Source organism: Mus caroli, chromosome 14 (assembly GCF_900094665.2).
Source record: "Mus caroli chromosome 14, CAROLI_EIJ_v1.1, whole genome shotgun sequence".
Classification (NCBI taxonomy): Eukaryota; Metazoa; Chordata; class Mammalia; order Rodentia; family Muridae; genus Mus; species Mus caroli.
The window spans coordinates 54,553,870-54,577,552 of record NC_034583.1 but is presented as its reverse complement, the minus strand read 5'-3'; the positions used below and the strand labels follow the sequence as shown (position 1 = coordinate 54,577,552).

The window sequence follows — 23,683 nt, the reverse complement described above, 5'->3', positions numbered from 1 at the left end:
TCTTTGATGGCACTTTTCTAACTTCTAAATAAATTCCAAAGCTGCTTCTCACTGACTCTTCCAGAAATTCTCTTCTGCATCAAGGCTGATGATCTAGTTTGAGCCTAGCCAAAGGCCTACGAGAGGAAGGCACCTCGCTTATGGATGACAGTGTGGAGCTTGGTGCCTTCATCCCTCCCACCTGCGGTTGATATGCATGTTATTCCATCATGCTCCTTCCTCTGTGGCAGGAATCTGCTGCTGCTGCTGCTGTGGACAGATAACCTTCCCCTCCTGCTGGTTATTCCAGGTGTTCCGGCCTCCATGCTGTGGTCTCCTCCCATCTCCCTGTACTTCTCCAGCACAACTTCCCTCCCTTCAGGGTCATAACTAACCACAGTCGTCCATCCGGCCAGTAGGACCCATTGTGCTGACTTGTTACCAAGCTGACTCCCCACAGAATTCATCCAGGAGAGGAGGCCAGAACCCCAGTGGTATTCTCATTTCCCCGCCTACCAGTGAGGCTTAACATATACTTTATTGATTTTGCACAAATGTCCAAGTCCCTCAACATCCCTTCAGAGTCGTTTTTCCTTTCTCCACTAGCTTAAAATGCCAATATTTTATTTTAGTTATTTTACTTAACTTTTGTTAGTGTAAGCCTGGATCATCCCACTCAGTCATTCAATCTGGTTGTTTCTAAGTTAGTCGGTGACACATCATTTTAACTGTGACTTCATAACCTATTGCCGGCCATATGTTTTGCGAAGCATGGTGGCAATTTTGTTTGTTTTCTGTGGGTAGCAAAACTGAAACCCAGGGTTAAAACGATTTGCAGAAAGGGTGTTTACATGGGGCCGTACCTTCTCCTGTCTACTCCTATTCCCCCAGTTCCTGATACCCCTCATGCATTATTGTGTGCTAGGTGATGGCCAAGCTTTAGATTTTCCATTGGGATTGGAAAGGCTGTGTTCATAGTGTCTCCAGTCAGAAGACCCACTAGGTGCTTGGAGACCCACTAGGTACTTGGGATCACTGGGTGGATGACCAGCTTGTCTCAGCCTCAGGAGAACTAGGTTTCTAAGTGGCTGATCTGCTTTCCTCTTCTAGACACTGATGGCTCAGCCTGTGAGTGCTCTCCACTCTGAGCTATAGAAGACCCAAAGCCAGGAGTGTCCCCTCAGCAAGCAGAGAAGTTTTTCAAGAGGTCGTGGTGCATTGGTCTTCTCTTCCATGTTTCTTAATCTTTTCACTCTTATTTCCCCTTTTAACTTGTTCCCTCAACTCCATCCTTTTGGGAAATGTGTTCTTTGGTGTGCTATGCAGGATATTTTGTTAATGCACAAAGCAACGAGGTGACCCGTGAACGAGAAATGATGGTGAAATAGCCTAGCAAGTATGGAAAGCTCAAGAGTCCAAACAATTAACCAGGAGGTATCATTTGCTGCCAGGGCATCCTGGATTCTGCCCTTAATGGGGAAGTAGCTTCTCCTTTTCTAGGGAAAATCTACCAGTGCCAATTCCTAAAGCCACCGTGCTTGCCCAGCCCAGCCCAGCCCAGTCCTTGATCTAGCCTGTTCCTTTATGTGCTGCGTGTCCTTGTGGAGTGGCCCTGGCTTAGTATCTACTCCTGCTCTGGAGGAAACTTCCTAGGCACTGAGAGTGCTGTGACTGCACACAGCTCACCAGGGTGGGCTCTGCAGCCAGGGGGTCCCCTGGGGTCTCAGGAGGGCTAGCTGAACTTTACAAGGCTGCTGACCTTTAAGCTACTAAGAAAGCACAGTTTGCGGCAAGCTGCTCAGCCTCAAGATTGGATGCTCCCAGCACTGCTGCTCTAAAACCGGTCATTAGTGGGAGTGTGGAATGGAGGTCTGGAAAGGGCTTTCCAAGAAGCAAATGTTGGAGAGAAGAGAGGACTGGACTGCAGATGAGAAAGCCTAGTATTTTGTCTCGTGCAACTGCTCCCTGGCCTTTAAGAAAAAGTCCCTTGCTTAACCCTGCAGAATAGGAGCAGTGAGACCAGGATACGATGATGCTCTCAGTCCCTCGACAATTGTGAACAAGTTCCTCTGTTTGACTATTGGAGGCTTCTACAGAAACAGTGGCAGGAAAGACATCTCCATACCTTCTTGCGGGTCTTACCCTTTATTCTAGTGTGTGAAGACAGGCACTGGCGTCAGATAAACCAATGAGTCCAGAAAAGAAAACAGTGATCCCAGGAGAGGGGAAGGAGAACGTGAGAACTGGTCAGAGGAGGCAACTGTCTAGACCTCCAGAGCCCTGACCTGGGGACCAGCCATGGAGATGGGCAGAGGAGGAACTGCACACAGCCTGCTGGAGAGGGACTCATGGGATCTGCTGCCTAGAGCAGGGAGTGCAGGGGACTCTACTCTTCAGATGCCGTGGTTGTTTGCCATTTAGGAAATAGCTAGTCCTCCCAAGTGAGGTTGTGATGGAATCTGGGGTCTGGAGAAGTATGTAACCAGGAAAATTGCCTGGGAAGATTTAAGGTAAGGTGGGAGCACCAGAAACAGATTCTGGCACCTCTACTATTCAGCTGAAGTTTCAACTTTGTCCCAGAGATGGGTCTCTGTATGAGTACAGACAGTTCCCCTGCCAAGGAAGAGCCTTGGCTTGGCGACTGTTGACAGTTGGAAGGGAGCAGGTCAGTAGACCTCTGCTAGAAAACAGTGTTAGCAGAGCCTGCAGCCACAGGCCAGACGGGGCCCAGGGGAGAATCATTTCTCACATACATTGAGGGGTCACCATGCGAGGGACCTGAAACCCTTAGAAGATAAATGTTAACATCACCTATATTTTAAGACAAGGAAAATGTGCTTCAGGCTCTTAGCCACCGGGAAACTCATAAGGACTCATGTGTAAGGACTTGTGATATTTAAAGGAAGAAGTATCAAACATTTGAGGGCCAGTTACTTACCGACCCATTGCCACAAGAACCCCATTGTTGTCTCAATTCTAAGACAGAGAAACTGAGGTTCAGGCAGTTGGGGGACACTGGGACCTCTGCTTTACACTGCCTGGCACTGAGGCCTGCTGCCTCTCTGCAGAATTCAGCCACTTCCTGTGTTTAACAAACACCTTTCCAGAGACTCCATCCTGGCATTCTCTTTCACTCCATGGGACCTGAGGCTTGGGAAGTATTGAAAATTAACTCAGTTGGTCAAACATTTAAGAAACAAAACGGGGATGAGATGATGTCAGCTTGGGAGATTCCACCCCTTGTTTACCCACAGAAACAATGATTTCACAATGACCACAGGTGAATATAGGTCCTGGGGAGCTCCGGAGTACAGTCAGGAGGCTGCTTGAGACTAGCTGCAGAAGCAGAACACAGAGAACATGTTGGGTGCATTGTCCTAACTCCAGGGACAGTCTAACTCAGTGACAGGAGTTTTCTCCTTGGCTGTGACTTTCTTCCCTGGGTGAGAATGAAGTGCTGGGATCCATTGAGGTTCCTAGCACCTTTGCTGTGTTGGTGGCCGTGGTCCTTCACAGCTTTTGCCTCTGAAAGCCAATGCTAAGCCCAAGCTGAGAGAGAGAGCTGCTCGGAACCTACCCGCCTGTGCTTCCTTAGAGCCAAAGCTCTCACTGTCTGTCCCTTCTGGGACTTTCCAGAACTTGCTTATGAATCTCAGCGTCATAGCCTGGGTGCCTGTCTAGTGGCCCTATTGCCACCAGTGCCCACCTACCAAACCTGGAGTTGCCCACTTCCCTGAGAACACATGCCCTGGATGCAGCATCCTTGTACATTAGGAACTTGGCATTTCCCACACCCCACTTAGCCAATACCCCTAAGCTGACTCATAGGCAACGCTTTTTTTCTACCAAAAACAGCCTACCAGCTGGGAAGAAGTACCTGCCCCTTCAAATCTGCAGATACCAACACAAAGCCACGGCAAATACACCCTACACGCATTCACACACTAGCACTCTCGCACACGCGTGCATACACACACACACACTTAAGAGCACATGCATGCATGCCCACATGCATGTGCCTGTACATAAAACATGTACCATCACAGGACACAATAAACTTCCAATTAAACAAATTTGGATCTTCTGGTTGCCTATCAAATAATTCAAAATAATGTGTTTTTGTTTTTTTATAAAGAAGCTCGGCCAAAAGATGTACATATCTCAACAGTATTAGGGAAAAAAAAAGTACTTAGATAAAGTTAGGAGTTCAACAGAGAGATGCTATAGAACAAACAGAATTCTGGAACTGAAGAACAGCAGGAGTGAAGTGAAATGTCTCCTTACAACCGTCCCCAGCAGACTTCATGCTGGAGAATCAGCAAATATTTGGAGCCACGCAGTCAGGGGAGGAAAACAACACAGAACTCTCAGAGGAACTGCATCAAGCAGGTGCACACACACATTGTCATAGTCCCTGAAGGTGAGGAAGAGGGGAATGCACAAAGAAATGATGGCCAAGAGCTAGCTTTCTTTCTTTCTTTCTTTCTTTCTTTCTTTCTTTCTTTCTTTCTTTCTTTCTTTCTTGTTTGTTTGTTTTTGTTTTTTTTTTTCGAGACAGAGTTTCTCTGTATAGTCTTGGCTGTCCTGGAACTCACTTTGTAGACCAGGCTGGCCTCAAACTCAGAAATCTGCCTGCCTCTGCCTCCCAAGTGCTGGGATTAAAGGTGTGCGCCACCACTACCCGGCTGGCCAAGAGCTTTCTAAAACTTGGGAGACAATAGGTATCCAGATGAAGGTCAAAGGACCTCAGAAAGAACCAATCCAAAGAAGACTGACGCAAGACTCATTATCATCAAACTGTCAAAAGCCGGAAGCAACGAGAACTCTGAGAGGAATGAACACAGCCACATACAAGGGGACCCCATTACACTGCAAGCAGAAGCCTCACAGTGTAGGCAGCCAGAGATGAGATAGTCCCAGAACCATCCTGAATGCGAGCAGTTCCTGTCCCACAGTAGAGCACACTGCAGGAAAGATTCTCTTAACCTTCCCCCAACTCCCTGCTCCCAACACCCACACTGTTTCTGCCGACCCCTACTAGCTTGCATTCTTTTTCATATAAAGTGATTTTATGCCAGTCCTCCATCCTTCAACTGTAGGCACAGGCCTGGCTCCTGGCTTTTCGGTTTCAGTTTTGTTAATCCACAGAAATCCTCTTTACTGCTTATTATTTTTTTTTTATAGTGCTGGGAATCAAACCCAGGGACTGTGCATGCTAGGAAAATTCTTTAATCACTGAGCAATATCCCCAGCCTATTTGTTTATTGGTTTTTTTTAAAGATTTATTTATTAATTTCATGTATGTGAGTACACTGCCACTGTCTTCAGACACACCAGAAGAGTTCTGGGCATCAGATCCCCACTACAGATGATTGTGAGCCACCATGTGGTTGCTGGGAATTGACTTCTGGAAGAGCAGTCAGTGCTCTTAACCACTGAGCCATCTCTCCAGCCCTGTTTATTGTTTATTTGTTATAATTTTCATTTCTTTGTAGACAGTACCTATCTGCTGACTCTTATTGACATGAAGTGTAACACTCTACATCTTTGAGAATATCTTCCTTTAATTCCATGAATGTATCGATAGTAACTGCTGTGAACTCAAAGCCCTTGAGGAGTTTGCATTATTTTCTGGTCACTTTTTTATTTTTATTTTATTTTTTGTATAGAATAGAGTTTATCCAGGGCATGGGGAAGCTGGCCATGACCACATAGAGAGAGGAGAAGGGGGAAGGGAAAAGGGGTCACTTTGTTCTTGTTGTTGTGTTTTATTATTTTTTTTCTTTTCCTCATATCTGTAACTTTTGATGAAACTGGGCATTGCATTGCAATGCTTCTGGTTTTGTTTGATTTCCCTGAAAGTTACTGGTGTTTGGTTTTAGGAATCTATTTGGAATTAGTTTATAAAACTAACCCCCTGCATGGTGCATAGCTACTATTATCTCTGCACAGTGTAGTACCAGCATTCATCTTCATTTTTAAGACTTATTTTTTATTACTTCAAATTTTTATTCGTGGTGTGTGTGTGTGTGTGTGTCCAGGCACCTGTGGAAGCCTGAGGTCTTGGACCCCCTGGGGCTGCAGTTATGGGCAATTGTGAGCCACCAGCCAGACATGGGGACTGGAAACCAAACTCAGGTCCTCTGCAGGAGCAGGGAACACTTCCAGCCTCTGAGCCATCTCTCAAGCTCCTTTACTTTACTTTTTAGTTGGGATCTCCCAAGGGTCTAGTCTCTTTCTGCATTTTAAGACAATCCTTTGAACAGGGTCATAATCAGACACCTTGCACAAGAAGCCCTCCACACTCCGCTGCCCGAGCTGGGCGTGGCTGGAGAAGCAAGGGACTGTGCAGCAAGCCCTCCCATCTCCCTTTGAGCTCACTTTTGGTTGTACTCTCTTGTGGTCCCCCCCCCCTCCAGCTTTGGTCATACTTGTTTCAGCAATTCATTGGGTGTGTAAAGAGATTTTATTGTCTTGGCTCTACCTTGCCTGAAGGATCTTCCAATTCTGGCTGTGTTTCTTTTCACCTTGGATCAAAGCTATAATCTTAAGCCAGTAAACCTGTAGTTTTCCCAACCTCTTGTCTACAACCAAATACATAACCTTTAACCCATAAACTGCAGGTTCATGTGTCCACACCCAAAACCAAACCTGCTTTCTCTTCCTAGTACAGTGGCTGGTTTTCATTGGCCTGTGGACCAAGCCTACCGCAGGTACCAGCAAACCTATGATTTTCCTTATTCCAAATAGCATCCTATGTGCCAGGCATTACAATAATCCTGGCACAATAAAATTCTTAATGACCGAGAATTTTTCCCAAGATCTGAAAATTGTTCTTTGTATTTGTTTAGCTGACAATTTTGTCTGATATATTTGTTACTGTTAAAGGGGACTACATGTCTCATGCCACCACCTTTGAGGTGAATCTTGGCTTGGACTATCCGAACATTTTTCAACTTGACCATTCTATTGCTCACATCTTTTGATTTTAATTATAGACAAGTTGTTATCAGGAAGTTGGTGTAGAGTCATGGAATGAGAGCCCTGAGATTTGCATAAGTCACCTCAGATGCACAAAAATAAATGGGGAAAATGACAGAGAGAGGCAGTCAGGCTGAGCACAGAACCCCAGGAGTCAGAGCAAAGGTCTGGTCTCAGTGCTGTCCTGACAAGACCTGCTGAGGCTCCCTAACTTTATAAACTGTCTGACAAAGGATACTGTCTAACCCCTCACCATCTCTCCCCTGGGTCTTCTCCCCAACAGCTTTCTCAGGGGCCCTGTGACTTTGTGAGGGCTAAAATGGCTGAAATTAGCTTTCACTTCTGCTCAGACATCTGAAGCCAACAGCAACATCATTTCTCTGTTATTTTCTGGGTGGTTGCTGGAATCTATCTGTTCATGTGCGTGTGTGTGCTTCGAACATCTGTGGTAAACAGAAGGGTGAGTTTTTCTCAGACTATACCAAGGCCAAAGCCATAAGCAAATTGGAATCTCTCTTCTCTCAGCAAACTCTCCCCCATCCCTCCTATTCTGCTCTGGGAAGATGAGGGAGTGTCAGAGGAAGCTGGTTCCATGTCATCCCTTCGTGTTCTCCCAGCCTCGGGCTCAAGTGCACAGGTTCAAGTCCAAACATTCTCTGTTCAAGGTCTGAGAAGATAGTTCAGTTGGCCAATTGCTTTCATTGCAAGCAGAAGAAGTCAAGTCAGGTCCTCAGAACCTGCTATAAAATAAGATAAAATAAAATAAATGCTGGTATGTGATTATGATTCCAGCCTGTAGAAAGCAGAGACAAGAGGATTCCTAGGACTGAGGAGCCAGCCATCTTATCCTGCTTAGAAAGTTTAAAGCCAGTGAGAAATCTTGCCAAAAACAAAAGACCAACAACAGCAAAATCCTGATAGGGAGTAACTTCTGAGTGGTCCTTTGTTTCCCACACACGTGTGCCTATTTGTTGCAGCTGAACACGTTAGCTGTCCACTCTATCCTAAATACTGTGATAGGAGCACTTATACATGTTCCTATGAAACCTTAGGGGACAAGCAACAGCCCATAGAACCAAGAGCTCTATGCCCCACTGCAAAGAGCTTCTGATAGCTCTTTCCTACAGGGACTTGCAGTGAACACTCTCTTAGCCCTAAGCTCCCAGAAAGGATCCTCCATATGGGTACAGATCATGAACTGTGGTGTAGTAACTGGCAGACCGATGATCTACTCGATCAAGGCTCCTAGACATTAAAAAGAAGGGAGGGTCTGCCCTTGAGACACCTGGATAAGCAAGGTGATTGGTGGTCCATGATGTCTTCTGGGCCAGCAGGTCCTCTCAACAACCTTCCTGGTCCCATTAACCCCTGACTGACATCGGAAAGGATATACCCAACCATGGTGCCACTCTTCCTGTCACCTCACTGTCTCTTCTCTGAGTTTTCACTGACAGGTAAAGTGATCAGTTGAAAAAAACCTCTGAGATCAGATTCACACATTGATACAACACTATCAAACATGGAGGGATTTGTATGTACTGAACATCAATTCTATACAGTCCAGTCACATCTGTTCTGCCACTGAATGCTCACACCATCCTATGACTTCACTAATATTAGCATCATTTAAAAGCAAAGCAAAGCCAATGGACTGAGAGAACCCCGCCCTAGTTCCCACAGGTGGCCCAGACGGAACCCTCTGAAAAATACTTCCTGGAGATAGTTGGAGGTGTGTTGACCCTAACAAACCAACCAAGGGGAAACACCAGCCATGTGGTGAACCAAAACCCATGAGAAAACTTTGGGGTGGCAGAGAGGCATCATGACCAGCCTGGCTGAAGGTCAGGTGCCCATGAAACTTCCTCAGAAACCCCTCCGGGGCTGAGGAGCCAGGAGTCTACAGAAGACTTGGCTGGAGGGCAGAGCTCCCACTGAGCTGCTTTTTGGGGCTGTTCATGGCGGTCTGATCACAACAGGGGGCACACACACCTCTGTGTGCTGTTGGCAGGAAGCCACAAGCCACTGAAGCTGACTGAGATGAGAAGAATCCATCTGGGGATGGGATTGGCTTTTCTTAACTGGGTCCAGAGCTTCTGGTTGCCGATAGAAAGTTCTTCAACCACACACACCCTGGGATCTGAACAGCTATGTTGAGAAGCTACTGAAGCGCTGCAAGGTAGGCCTTTCAGCTGGCTCCTGGGCAGCTCATTTCTCTACCCAGTGTGAACGGTGCTCTGAGGCCTGTGAGATGGGTGAATGGGCAGGAACATTGCTATGGCTGCTACTCATAGAATTCACATGCTCTGTTCTACAGCTACGAATAAGGTACCCCACTGTTTGTTCCTGAGAGGTCTTTGAATTTATAAAAGCTCACCTATCTAGGGTAGATTGTGTGTCTGTGGCTCCAAGGTGGGAAGGGCAGTGAAGGTCCACCAGAAGACATGGGATGTGGGAGAAGATAGCCGGGAACATACAGACCAGCTATGGGGCTAGAGGCAAGTCCCCCAGCCTGCTAGAAAGGAAGGTAACTGGAGCCACTGTGCAGAGTCCAATGAGGTGATATGCACCACCTGGCTCAAGGTCAGTGTGTCTGGTGATTCCTCTCGATACTCTGGTTTTTAATGAAATTATTTGGCTTTTTGGGTATTATGGTGATGGGACTAACAACCTTTTTGGCCAAGATATGTTTTGTTAGTAAAGGTAGCCCGAGGAAAGAATAGTTGATAGCACACGTTTTGAAAGGATGTTTAAAAGTTGCTTACTAGCCGGGCATGGTGGCGCACGCCTTTAATCCCAGCACTTGGGAGGCAGAGGCCGGTGGATTTCTGAGTTCGAGGCCAGCGTGGTCTACAGAGTGAGTTCCAGGACAGCCAGGGCTACAGAGAAACCCTGTCTTGAAAAACCAAAAAAAAAAAAAAAAAAAAAAAAAAAAAGTTGCTTACTTAGACTTGGGCTAGGGAGATAGCTCAGTCAGTGAAGTGCTTGGCTTGAAAGCATAAAGACATGGGTTTGATCCTCTAGCACACAGGTGAAAACCCTCAGTCCTGGGGAGGTGGGGTAGGAGCATCCCTGGGTGCATTGGCCAGCTAGTGTCCCTACTCCATGATCCCTACTCCAGTGAGAGATCTAAAACAAACAAACAAACAAACACACACACACCCAACCTTAAAACCCCAAGGTGGCTCCCTCCTGAGGAGAAACACACCATGCCATGCCCACATGAACACACACATGCAGGCAATGTTTACAATTTGGCAGCTTCTCCGTTCACTTTGTAATTGGCCACTGATTTCATCCTCACTGGCCCACACCACCACCAACACAGTGTTGCTAATGATCTGGAACTGTGAGGCATTCTCTTGCCATGTCTGCAGGAGGGGGTGCTAGTCCCCCTGACCCTGACAGGGACCTGAGCCTCCAGTATGTATGAGAGGCAGAGGCAGTAGCTGTATAGTAGATAACAAGACAGACCCCAGGTTAGGCAAGTTACCAAGATCAACTTCACCGGGGACAGGACATGTTGCTGCTGTGAACTTCTGCCACCATGCACCTCATTCCTCAAACTCGCAACACAGCCCAACCAGACCGAATAACCATATCGGTCCAAACTGAGGGGTGTTCTACAATGTGTAAATCCTTGAGACTGTCAGGATCACAGAAAGCAAACAGGTGATAAAGTTACAGGCCACTGTTACAGTGTTCCTGGTGCCAGTATTAGTGTATTAGTTCTGGTGTCTGCTGTTTTTCTACAATTTTAGAATTGCTTCAAAATAAAAAGTTCAAAAAAATAATTGTACTCATCTTGCCTCAGAGCGAGAGTGGTCACAAGATAAGTACCCCTGAGGAAACGTCTCTTTGAACATTTCGGAACACAGGAGGCCTTCGCCGCCCTTTCTCTTCTGCTATCTGTCTATTCTAGAATCACACTGTGTTTCCTGCTCCTCACTGGATTTTTCATCTGTCTGTCTGTCTGTCTGTTTTTTGTTGGATGTACATTTTTTGAGTCCCCCCTCATGTCAGGGGCTGTGGGGTTAGGCCAGTCTGACCTGCTCTGAGGTATTCACGGTCCAATGTGGACTCAGCCTCAAAAAGGAGACAGGAGGCGGAGAAAGAGGCAGCAGGGCACCTAGACCTGCACAGAGTGCCTCTCATCCAAATGGAGCCAGACATCCTTTGGGGTCCACTCTCCCTCAGGAGCCTGACAGGGCAGATGGACTTCCTCGAAAGCCATAACTCTGCCAGATCAGCGATGCCTCAGAAGCTGGAGAGGAAGAAAACAGACTGATAAGTGTGCAGAAAGATGACACATAGATCCGAATCACAGCGCTGCGATGATTATCAAACAGATCAGCGGGACTACAAGCTAGCCTGAGGATGCTTTCCACCAGTTTATGTTTCGCTGTGTTATCTTAGGCTGGAGCCCTCTCCTACTTTCGCATGGAGAATCCCTTTCCCCAGAGTCTTAGAACCATCGCTTACAGGGCTCCAAGTCATTTTGTATTCCCACAAACATCAGCATATGCTGAGCTGTGCCTTGCCTCTACCAACCAAGCCCCCTTAGACCGGAGCTCCCCTGCGACAGGGGCAGGCTTTGCTCATCCGGCTGGGTCCTAGCATGGTTCCCCGTTCATGAAAGGTGCTGTGCAAAACCACTTTTCCTTTTCTCTATTTCTCTCCTACCTTCCTCCGCTCTCCCCTCTATTCTCCTTTCTGCCCTTCCTCTCCTCTTCCTTCTCCCCCCCCTTTCTCCCTCCCCTCCCCTTCACCTCTACAGCTAGGGATTGGACCTAAGGTCTCATACTTCCTAGAAAAATTTTTGTGCACTGAGCTAGCCTAGCCCCTTGGTTTTATTTTATACTGAGACAGAGTTTCACTGGGTGTTCAGGTTCTCCTTTTCCTTGCTCTGTAGCCCAGACAGACAAGAGACTTGTGGTCCTCCATTCTCAGCCTCCTGAGTGACTGGAATCCCAGGATTCTGAGGTTCGCAAACCATTCTTGCATGAAAGAAGCAAGCAAGAAAAGCAAGGTGCATGGGAAGGATAGGGCATGAGGAAGAAGTTACAGGAGGAAGGGCTGAGCTCTAAACGTCACTGCTAACCGTGCTGGGCTTCATGAGGGTCTCCCTGGCCTGCACTGTGGGCTCTGAAGCAGTACAGACAGGGAAAGTGGCATTGCAAATTTTTGACATTCTACTTCCCTTGAGGTGGTGTGGTACAGAGGTCTAAACGGGAACATGGCTCAGAACCTGACAGCTGGGGGAAAGTGAGCCAGTGGCCTGTTTGCGCTCTGCTTCCTGCTATGTCAAACAGTAGCCACAGCTCCCTCCAAGCAGAGATCTCAGTGCCAAACAACCACAAGATGGAGTACAGGCTCTACTGAGCATCAGTCTCCTCCAAGGTGACAGTGGGGCTCCCAGCCCCCCACAATCCTGCAGCAAGAAGTTCCTGGAGGCCTTGTTATCCCCACCTTGCTTGGCCTCTGTATACCTGACACCTGGGATCCTGCCACGGACCAATCAGAGAAAACATGACACATCTGGTCTGCACAATAAATACAGGGAATACGTAAGCCCACAACCCCACAGTGGTATCTACAAGGGCTTTAGATGTTCTGGGCTTCACAGGTTAGATCACTTCTGACGTTTAAGACCAGGCTCCTGTTGTATGTATTGGAGCTGTCAAGTACTCTGAACCTGTAGTTTGGTCTCTTGTGCTGGTGTCATCTATGGTACAGTGTGTACACTCTTGCATAAAGAGCCCTTGGGTTTTCAGAGGCTTCCCCTGGGCAGCAAGGTTTGGTCTTCTAACCTGATCTGCTTAATTCCTATGGGTGGAGTGCAGTTCCGCCTCTTGCTCCTGTGTCAGAGGGAAACTGTCCCTATCTCTGTCCCATACAGATCATGTTGTAGGGAGGCACTCTCTACAGAGGTCTTTGTTTGCCATGCCAGCAGGAGGCAGGAGGCTGAGCAGGTATCTAGCACAGCATGGGTCTGTACTGTTAATTTCTGGGATGGACAGAAACACTTGCTCTCTCATGCCCGGGCCTGGCAATCCTTTTCATATGTACAGACTTGGAATGGGGACAGGGACAGGACAAAGGAGATAGGCAGACGTGGAGAAGGGATGGCTGACAAGATGATTGGAGCTGAAGGATGGATAGGAGAAAGTTTTAAAAGAAGAAAGCAGCTGGGCATAACAGGGCACATGTTTAATCCCAGTGTTCAGGAGGCAGAGAAAGGCAGATCTTGTGAGCTCAAGGTTAGTTGGGTCTAAATAGTGAATTAAAGCCAGCCAAGGATATATGGCAAAACTCTCTCAAAAGAGATATAGATAGATTTATAGACAATTGACAGATGATAGATAATAGATAGATAGATGATTGACATATGATAGATAGATAGATAGATAGATAGATAGATAGATAGATGACAGAATGTCTGATGATCCTGCCTGGCACCAGCTCTGCCCCTGGGATCCATCCTAGATCTGGGCCATCTAGATGGTCCACTATGAAGTGTTGAGATACAAATAGGTGCTGATGAAAACTGTTGAGTGCATGGCCTGTTACTGTCATTGAGAAGGGCAGATGTAGTCACCCTGGCTTTGGACGAGGGCATGACCTCACTGCAAATGGGAATTTAAGAGGAAATCAGTGCTCTAAAGCAGGCATGTTCAGCCTGTGGCCAGCTATGAGTGCAACCCTAACACAAAATCATACACATAATTAAAGCATTATGAGGTGAGGTTTACGATTTGTTTGTTTGGTTACTATTTATGTTTTTGTAACTCCATTACACAGTTCTAGAGCATGAACTCTGTAGATGACAAAGTCGTACTCCAATGTCAGAAGCTTGGCAAGGGTTTAGGGTAAGGAGACTATGAAGATAAGAGGTCAGCTGTCCCCACTGGAGTGCAAGGTTCAGGTTAGAGACTACTGAGTTCTTTCAAGTTAAGCACTTTCTAGAAGCTGACCTGGGAGTGGGGTAGTTTCTAAAGTCTGTATTGATACATATATATATATATATATATATATATATATATATATCATCATCATCATCAGGGTGCTGCTGATATGGACAGGACAAGATGGTGACCTAGGGTTAAGACTGGAGGAAGAACCAGAAGCTGAGAGAGCTGGAGGTGGACTGTGCTCTGCCTGGCTCATTAGTCTTTGAGACTTCACTTCTAGAACGGGGCTCTGGCCTGTAGCCTTGGCTGGGCAACTTCCTCTTTCTGAGCTTGTTTCCCACAGTGCTTTTGGGGGAGGGGAGCTAAGCTACCTCTCAAACCACTTGTCAGACCTTAATGGCTCTGTAGGTACAGCAAGCACTCTGGTCAAAGGCGAAGGCTGGTTAGGCACCTAGATATATTCCAGAATGCCCTGGTCTCAGCTGGTCCCCAAACAGCCCTGTGCTGGTGGTCGGAACCTACCTAGGGATCCAGAGCTGGGAGGGAGCACCGCTGAGATGCACTCAGGGTTGCAGCCTTAGGTTCCAGCATGAGCCCGCACCTTAGCACAGCAGCAAGGCAAGGGGGTGGGGCAGGGTGTGTGTATGCACACTCGCATGTGTGTGCACATGCGGTAATGGGAGTTGGGGGGTATGTGTGGGTCATCATAGAGGTGAGGGCTGAGAACAGGCTGCTCCATGGTCTATACACAGAGATTGTGAGGTTAGGAGCTAGGATGGGATGAGCTCAGTGCTATGCTCATGTAAGACCTCAAGCTGTGACCTACGACCTCTGGCTGAGGGCGTTTCTACCCCCAGGAGACTCTGGCGCCAGCTTGCCTGGGGACAGGATCCTGCTGAGTCTGCTTCTATGCCCTGTGGGCTATTCCTGTGGTCACCTTCCCTATTTCCTCTAGGCTGCTTGGCCGCTCAGGCTGCTGGCTCGATCTTTTCTGCTTTAGTTTCTCCATATCACCCTGCCACCTTTGGGGTTAAGTTTCCCCTACTTTTCCTCTCTCTAGAGCCCCTTCAGCTCTCAGCTCTGAAACAGTCTCTTAGAGAGCGAGATACTGTGCTGGGCCTGAGAAGCACAGACATGAGAGTGGTTATGAAGTCAGGCTTGCATGTCAATCATTCATTCCAACAGGAGTCCAAATGATAGGACTGTGGCAATGTCCCCAAGGTCCTTCAGAATGCTTTAGGACAGCAGAAAAGGAAGGCAGGTCACTTGTGAGTCCAAAGGCAAATGAACACTGGGGTCAGAGAGCAGGAGGGGCCCCCTAGGCTTCTGCTCACTTCCTCTAGCAGCAGGAAGGGCTGGCCATGAGAGAAAAGCTCTTGGGAGCCCAACTAGAGGTCAGCAGGCCTCTGAGAGCAGACTTGTCGGCAGATCTCGGAGCCTCTGTATGTTGGAGCTGTCTCCTTCCCTGAGATTTTGCTGTAGGAACCTATCCAGTCCTCTCTCAGTAGCTTTAGTGGGAGTAGCTGACTTCACGCTCTCATGAGGATACCACGAGGACCGCAGATGCCAGGCGAAAGCTGAGCCAGGCCAGGGTCTTGGCAGCCAAGGGGCTGTAATGATTCTCAGCACTCATCAGTCACTGCAGACAAGCCGTTTCCATCTGACTCCAAAAGTCAGTCTGCTTGCGAGCGATGTGATATGAACATCAGAGTCTCTGATGGCATGAGACAACAAGACATGTCTATTCCATAACCCCCATGAATTTCAGAGTAGAGCCCCACCCCCACCTCGTTTATAGGAGCCAATCTCTTCGAAGACATAAACTAGGAGGGGTCTGAGGGGACCAGGACAAACACTGGAAGTGCTGATGATGTCTTCTTTGCTCTTTCTAACGCTAGGCTTGGGGTTTGTGGTCTGAGTCTGGAGGGGTTCTGCTAGCTCAGCCCTGGTGCTACTTACCCCCAAAACCCAGTCACAAGGGAAGCCACAGGAGGAGCAGGCTGCTGAGACCAGGGCGGGAGAGCCGCTGGGAGGGTAGGCTAATTTAACACAGATGTATCATTTGTCTCCTGACTTCAAATCTGAAAAAATTATGTAACCCCAAAGGTAATGCTGAAAACAGACATAACCTCTGATTCAGCTGGCTTTGCTTATGTTGGTCCTAAAATCTGCTCCTGTTGGTTTACCCTGGACATAGTTTATCACTGATGCACAAGAGACATCGCTGTGATTCTGCTTTCGCGCCCCCCCCCCTTCTCTTTCTGTCATAACGTAAGCATCTTCCTGTGAGTCTATGGCACAGTGGTCACTTTTGAGGCTGCATAAATACTAGACCTCTAGTTTGCTTTGATTTTTTTTTTTAAAGACCATTACACAGAGAGTTGCGGTTCAAAAACGAAATAGCACACAGGCAAAGTTAATCTGAGCTGCATCATGTAACCAAAGGCTGTCCTTTTCTAATCCCTCCAAGGAATGGCAATTAATTGGGAACACAAAATGCTTATTTGGGGAGAGAACAGGGTTGGCACTGAGTTGCATTGTAAGCGGTGACGATGGTGGCTGAGAGTTTCATCCTCTGTCATCTGGCTCCCTGACAACCATATTTGCTGGCCAGTGCTGTGATGTGGTCTTTGGCCAGAGAACAGACTTTCCTGCCTGGGAAATGAAGTGACTCATAAGGAAACAACCCCTAGAGCTTTGGGCTAGTTTGTTCTTAATCAGAAGTCTGTGAATTGTTGGAGGCTTTGCCAGGAAAAGGGTCCCTGAAAGTGGGTGCCAAATTTAGCATAGAAATTTGAGTTTTAAAAAAATATCTCTTTCTCTCTGGGTGTCTGTCCCTGTCAGTCTCTGTCTCTGTCTGTCTCTGTCTCTCTCTTTGTCTCTCTCTGTCTCTCTGCCTCTGTCTCTCTCTTTCTCTCCCATATCTGTGTTGTGTTTAGGGGGGGATGACAAATGCCATGTGCGTGTCCTTGGAGGCCAGAAGAGGGCATCAGGCTCCCTGGAGTTACAGAAAATTGTGAGCTGACATATTGATGCAGGGAGCAGAACTCTCAAGTTCTCTCTAAGAGCAGCAAGTACTCTTAACCACTGAGCCATCTTTCCAGGTCATAAATTTCTATTAAAGAAAAGGTTTTTAATATATTAATTTTAATAGTAACAAAAGTAAACTCTCTTACTATACTTCAAAAATAAAAATCAGTCACCTTTTAGAACTGGCATGTTTATGGTAAGTGTATTTTTTTTTCTGGGGACATTATTTTCAATTTCATCACAGTTGTAAGGAGACTGTGAATCCAGAAATATTTTTTTGGAAACAGAGTCTCAAGTAGCTCAAACTAGCCTCAAACTTGCTATGAGGCTAAAGATGATCTTGACCTCTTCCTGGTCCTTCCATCTCTACCTCCAGAGTGCTGGGATTACAGGCATGTGCCCGAATACCCAATTTCTGAAGTGCTGGGGATGGAACCCAGGGCTCTGTGCATGCTACACAAGCATTCTGCCAACTGAACTACATCCACAGCCCCGCATGTAGGCAGCCCCGCATGTAGGCAGCCCCGTATGGCTGGTTCTTAGTTAAAGAGAACATGTTGGCGTTTTTTAGACTAAATGGATTCCACCAGCTTCATGCCTCCCTCCTGAGAGTCAGAAGGACTCACCAGTGCTTGTGGTTGCTGTTAGCTCTTCCCACTGAGCGAGCCATGTGCATCCACCCAAAATGTTATCAGCTAAGAGTGAAGGGGCAAAGATAAACCTTTTGAAATTCAAGAGAGCAGACATAAACACTCAGCCATGGATGGAATATGTCAGCCTGTTATAGCCTGTTTGTCTCCTGATGCCAGCATCGGTTCTTTCCTTTTCAAATAGCTGTTTTTATTATTGACAGACTCTCCTGCCCCACCCTTGGTGGCTGAGTGATGTCTTAAGTGTATCTGGTCTCCTTCCTTGGTAACCTTGTCTTGGATCTCCTTAAAGTGTGTGTGCCTGAGGTCCCAAACATGGACACATTCAGTTTCCCATCTCCCCAGAAGTCTGGGCTACATTCCCCAGTTGCTACTACTCATTGAAGGAGAAAGGCTTCTTAAAGTATGGCAAGCTGACGTCAAAGTGAGCTGGTTATGTTTGCCTCTTGGCTGCCTGTGATGTACTGTAGTGATGTAGAGCACTACTGAATATTAGGTCAATGTGTCAGCCCCAAGTAATGGCCAATGACCCCAGCCAGAGTGCAGACAGACTCTGGCTTGAGATAAACGTCTTTGTATTAGGGAGGTGAAGGTGTGACTATTTTTTATGCTTTGGGTTTTCGGGATTGACCAATCGATTGACTGGGTCACTCATCCATTCAAAAAGAAATCCTGGGCTCTGTGGGCCCTGTGTGAAGGAGGATGTGGTCAGCAAAGCAGCCTGGTGCCTGGCCTCAACCAGATTCAGGGTCCAATGCAATGGGAGAGTCTGCCTTGGAGAGACTTCAGCTCATTGCCCTGCCTTTAGTGAGAAAAATATTGGGGATTTTTCTGAGTCACAGGGAGTTTAACATCATGTTACGTTGAACAAGTGGAAGGCTCTGGTGAGAATCACACTTTCTCTCTTTCTGGTACAAGGACCATTTCACTTCAGCATCTTGGACAACAGCGTAAGGGACACATCTGTTTATAAATGAGTGGGGTCTGGGAAAGCTCTTGGGTTCTCTGTCCCTCGTCACCTGATCATGTGCCATGTACGGCTGAGTCAAGTGGTCATTCCAGCTCACTGAAACACACAACTCAAGTCAGAGCCAAGACCCATCCTTGAAATAAATGTGAGGAGCCCAGTAGTCGATCCATGAAAGACACATTCATGTCCCTCTATAGTTGTACAATCACAACTGAGGAATGGTGAACACAGAGACAGAGGCCTGAGGTCCTGGAGGTCACCTTGGAAAGATGGTGGGCTGTGTTTATCCCCTCCCACTTCCCATCTACCTGAAGGACCTTGGGCACACTTGGCTGATCTGTCCAGTCTGTTTTCTTGGTTGTAAAAATTAGGCAGTTGGGGGTAGAGGATGCCTTAGGGCAGAGAGGAGTCTGGGTACAGTGGAGACTTAGTGCCATAGGTGGATAATTTGGGAAGGGCTGGATGTGGGACATGAGAAGGAGCAGAGAGACCAGAGGGGACCCTGCAGATGTCTCAGTGAGATGAAGCAGCTCAGATAAAGTTAAATATCAGGGATGGAGACCACAAGACTGATCCAGTTATGACACCATGTTGATGATTGTACAATAGAAATTAGTTGTACATGGACGTGAGGAGGAAGACTGAGAAGATCTGGGTCCAGCAGGGTGGGAAGTGGATCAAAAGCTTATTTCTGGCCATTTTCCTTCTGAGCCATCTTTTAGAAGTCTTAGGGTTGAGGAGACAACTGTTCCAGTCAGTAATGTGCTTGCTGAACAAGCGTGAGGATCCGAGTTTGATCCTCAGAACCCATGTTTTAAAATCCAAGCGTGATGCTGCATGTTTGTCACGGCAGCAACAGGGGGACAGAGACAGACAAGTCCCTATGGCCTGCCAGTCAGCTAAGCTGAATCAGTGAGCCTCAGGCCAGTGAGAAATCCTGTCTCACAAAACAAAGAGGACATTCCTGAGGATTGACATTCTGGGTGGACCTCTGGCCTCCACAGACATGCACGCATGTGCACCCACACACACATGAACACACACACACACACACACACACACACACACACACACACACACACGAAGTCCCAGCATCAATAGTTTGCATAACAGTGCCAGCTGCTCTGAGTTCTAGAGCCCTTTCTCTGGTCCTTTCCCTGTCATGAGCATGTAGCTTGTCGGCCTCCTCACATACCCTGATAGTTCAGACCCTATGTAATCTTTCAAAAATGATTTTCTGTTCTCACGCATAACCATGCGCAGCCTCCAGGATGTCAGGGAAGAGATGACCACCTAGACCATAACAAAAAGCGACCATACTTCTGAAGACTACATACCATTCCTAGCCAAACTTGGGTCTTCGGGACACAGCCAAGTAGCTGTCTGGGAGACCCTGCCAGCCTTAGTCCTGCAATGAGGGCTTTTGGCCCTATTGCATAGAGATGGTCCTGTTACCCAAACCCCAATTAGTTGGACTTGGGTCAAGGGTCCCCTGTCAGAGAAAGGAGGGACTCTAGGAAACCAAAAAGCACATTTCCCATAATATCAAGAGCATGTGCTTTCTGAAGCAGCTCAGGGCTTCAGGAGTCATCAGAGGATGATTTAGGCTGGGCTTGGCCCTATGACCTTGCCACTGCACGGAGGAACGAAGCCCTTGGGTTCCCACAGCAGGTGTAGAAACTGGAGCTGGGTGAAGAGCACACTTAGACAACAAACTTAATGAATCAGGCATAGAATGCACCCCCTACCCCAGGTCCTATGTGAGCTAGTGACCTCATTGCCCAGCCTTCAGTCTCACATGGGCACTAGTTGTCTTTATCCACAAGGCACAGACTCCTAAGCTTGGGCTCCTGAGGGGACCGGGAGTTTGCTCCATGGTCCATTGGACCTGGCTTGTGTGTGAGCTCATGCTGCCTAGGTGGACACTTGTTTACCTGAGTTTATTCAATACGGTTGGGGTTTCAGATGCCTGGTAGAGATGGGACTCTTCACTCTGAACATAGATTCTAATCTTCAGAAGGGGTGAGGTGGCCCTTCCCACTGCAGAGAGTCCGCCCCTCCCTCAAAGGTGATCACTGGGGCAGATGTTGGTAGCATCTCACTATTTCCATCCGTGCCCCCCATATCTGCTGACAACACCCGTGTTCCAGCCACAGCCTCTTGCTTCTCCTCCTGTCAAGGACCCCTGCCTTCGGCTCTCACTTCCAGTCTCTTCTCCACGCAGCAGCTGCAGTGATCTTTGTAAAAGGTACGTCGGCTCTTCAAAGCACGCAGTGGGCCATCCTGGTGTCATTGATGAAATCTCCAGCTTCTCCTGGGCTTATGCCCTGTTTCCTCTGCTGCCCATGCCATCTCTGCCCTCTAGGGTGCTGCTACCTTTGCTTTTGGGCGAGCCCACACTTGGGCTTTACCTCTTGCTCTCTCCCTGCCCCGCAACACTTCCCCCACCATTCAGACCCAAGTATGTTGACTTTCACCTGACCCTGGGAGAGGTTTTATCTGAACAGTCCAGCCCCTCTGGTATGGTTGACTGACTTTCTCCACAGCACTCACCTCTGCTGGGAATTCTGCTCAGTGATTGGTTTGTTCGCTACTGTCTTCTCATGGCTTTCATCCCATGGCATTCTGAGCGCTAGCTCTCTGCAGTGCTAGTACTTGCCTGCATTCCAGCTCTGGAAAGCATTTGTGGAGGGATGATGGGATCCTCATGGGGAAGAACCAAGCCATCTCTGGGATTGCCGTGGATGGTAGAGGCCATGCTGCCTCACAGGAGGCTGAAGAGACTTGTCGCAGACTTTTTGGCAAGCAACTTGGTGGCTTGGGTCAGGGATCTTGAAACAGTTTCCAGAAATTAGTCCAAACTGATTTTCCTTCTGAGAGCCTAGATAAGCCTGAAGAAAGTGTAGGGAGATCCAGTAACTAACTCACACGCTCGTTAGACGAAGGTAAGCGAGCACATGCAAATGCTTACACATGTATGCACATGCATAGTAAGGAGAGTTGTGAAAGTGTGCTCAGGTCTGCATGATAAGAAAGAAGCTTACAATAAAATTTTGAGTGATAAAAGACAAAACAAAGTCTTACAGGCTAAGTGCCAGTCAGTGCTCCCACAGATGCTGTGTCAGACTCAGCTTCTAGCTAGACTTCTGTGAGATGCCGTGAGATGCTGACCATCCTCGCCTTGACTTTACCGGGCAGGGAAGGAGACTCAAGAGACAAGGACACCAGCAAAGGAGCTATACTTTGCAAACCGCAATGTCAGGACACAGGCCAGTACTCTCCTTCCACCAACTCTGCTTAATCTGTGTTCCATTTAAAAAAAAAAAAAAAAAAGCACATTTCTCCAAAGAGGAATAAGTAAAATTCAAATAATCAAGATATTAAAACAATGGAGAGAGGGTTTCCTGTATAATTTCCTGTGTTAGTGTCCATCTTTGTAATAAGTGCATACTATTTTTATATGAAATTTTGAGTTGTACAAGAACTGATTTATCAAGTTAAGTTTGGGGAAGTCTTGTCTGTAATTACAGCACTTTGAAAGCTGAGGCAAGAGGATCATGAGTTTGAGATTAATATGTTCTACATGGTAAGGGCCTGCCTCAAAATGAGAGAGAGGGAGAGATTGTATATAAGTTCACCTTATTGATTTAGAAGAGAAATATTTCCTTTTATTTATTACTAGTGTCTATGTGCACATGTCTGTATGTACACATGTGCACACGCACACACACACACACACAAATGAATATAATTAAAAACTTACCACTTCTTCAAAAATAATATATGATCATACATACAATGCTAATAAAATTAATACAAGATTTTTCTCATAATTATTCTTAAATTATTTTTTAAAAATCAATTAGAAATAGTAAGGAATAAAGTCCTGGCAATAAGGAGTTCCATGGTTTCTGTGCAGTGAGGAACTGCATGGTTTCTGTGCAGGCGTAGATTCTACGTGTGGTTCTGTGCAAAGAACAGCCATGAGGCATCCAGGAACAGACTTGAGAACATATGCTAGGATTTCAGTTCGGGGAAAGATGGGGCATTTAAAACTTCCATTATATAATATTTGACTTTCTGATTCAGCCATCATTGATGGTTAAATCTTCCGTCAATGTAGATTTGATATTAGGGCACAGTTGTGAGGGAAGAGAACGGCTTCGCCCTTCAACAGAAACATCAAGTGTCACAGCACCGTTCTCTTGAGTGTCTTTCTGGTGATCGCCAGTGCTTGTCTGATGTTTAACATGCTTATGTATGTGTGCTGTGTGGTGTTTGTGATGTGATGTGATGTGATGTGATGTGATGTGATGTGATGTGATGATGTGTGTGTCTGTGTGTCTATGTATGTGTGTGTCTGTGAGTGTGACTGTGTGCGTTTGTGTGTGTGTGTGTCCGTCCATGTGCATCCTTTTGCTATCTCAGTTTACTGCAGCTTTTACTGGGGCCTCTTTGACATTTGATTTTTTTTCTCTTTTTTTCTTTATTTCTTTTATTCTTGAATTCTTATTGCCCACCAAGCTTTAGGAACTTCTTGTAAAGTTTTTGCTGGAATATTGATAGAAAACCCATTTGACTTTTGGAGGCTATGGAGGGAAGGTTCACCTCTGAACTATAGTCCTCTTAATTAGCGATCAATGACTCAGTCTCTCTCCTAAAAACACCTTTAAAGTATCTTTTAACAAATTCATATACAGGTCTGCATCACCTTTTTTTTTGGTGTATTTCTAGGTAAAGTATTATTTGGGTTGGTATTGGAGATGGGAAGACATTTCTTTTGTTTTTGTTTTTGTTTTTCGAGCCTCTGCCTCCGGATTGCTGGGATTAAAGGCGTGCACCACCACACCCAGCTGGGAAGACATTTCTAAGACATTTTCCCAATAGGAAAAGGACAACACAGTGGGAAGGGTCAATATGATTCCTAGCATGCTAAAAGTCATCAGGCAAAAACAAATTAACGCAAAAGTCCCCCCATTACCACCCTTCCCTGAGTACAATAAACATGTACAGCTACCTCTGGGTGAGAATGGACCTCTCAGCTTCTGCTGGCAGATCGCTCAGGGATCGTGCTGGGATCCATGGTGCCACTGCCCTGTATGCCCGCAGAGGGATCATGCTGGGATCCATGGTGCCACTGCCCTGTATGCCCGCAGAGGGATCAT

General features: G+C 46.9%; 1 protein-coding gene across 1 annotated transcript in view; it reads left to right on the top strand.

The window, feature by feature from the left end:
* The first annotated feature begins 8,717 nt into the window (after positions 1-8,717).
* The window catches only part of Blk (BLK proto-oncogene, Src family tyrosine kinase), a 42,838-nt gene continuing 27,872 nt past the window's right edge, over positions 8,718-23,683 (top strand). Inside the window, exon 1 of the mRNA XM_021181516.1 lies at positions 8,718-9,136. The gene's annotated coding sequence lies outside the window, so the exon portion shown is untranslated. The remainder of the gene's footprint in view (positions 9,137-23,683) is intronic.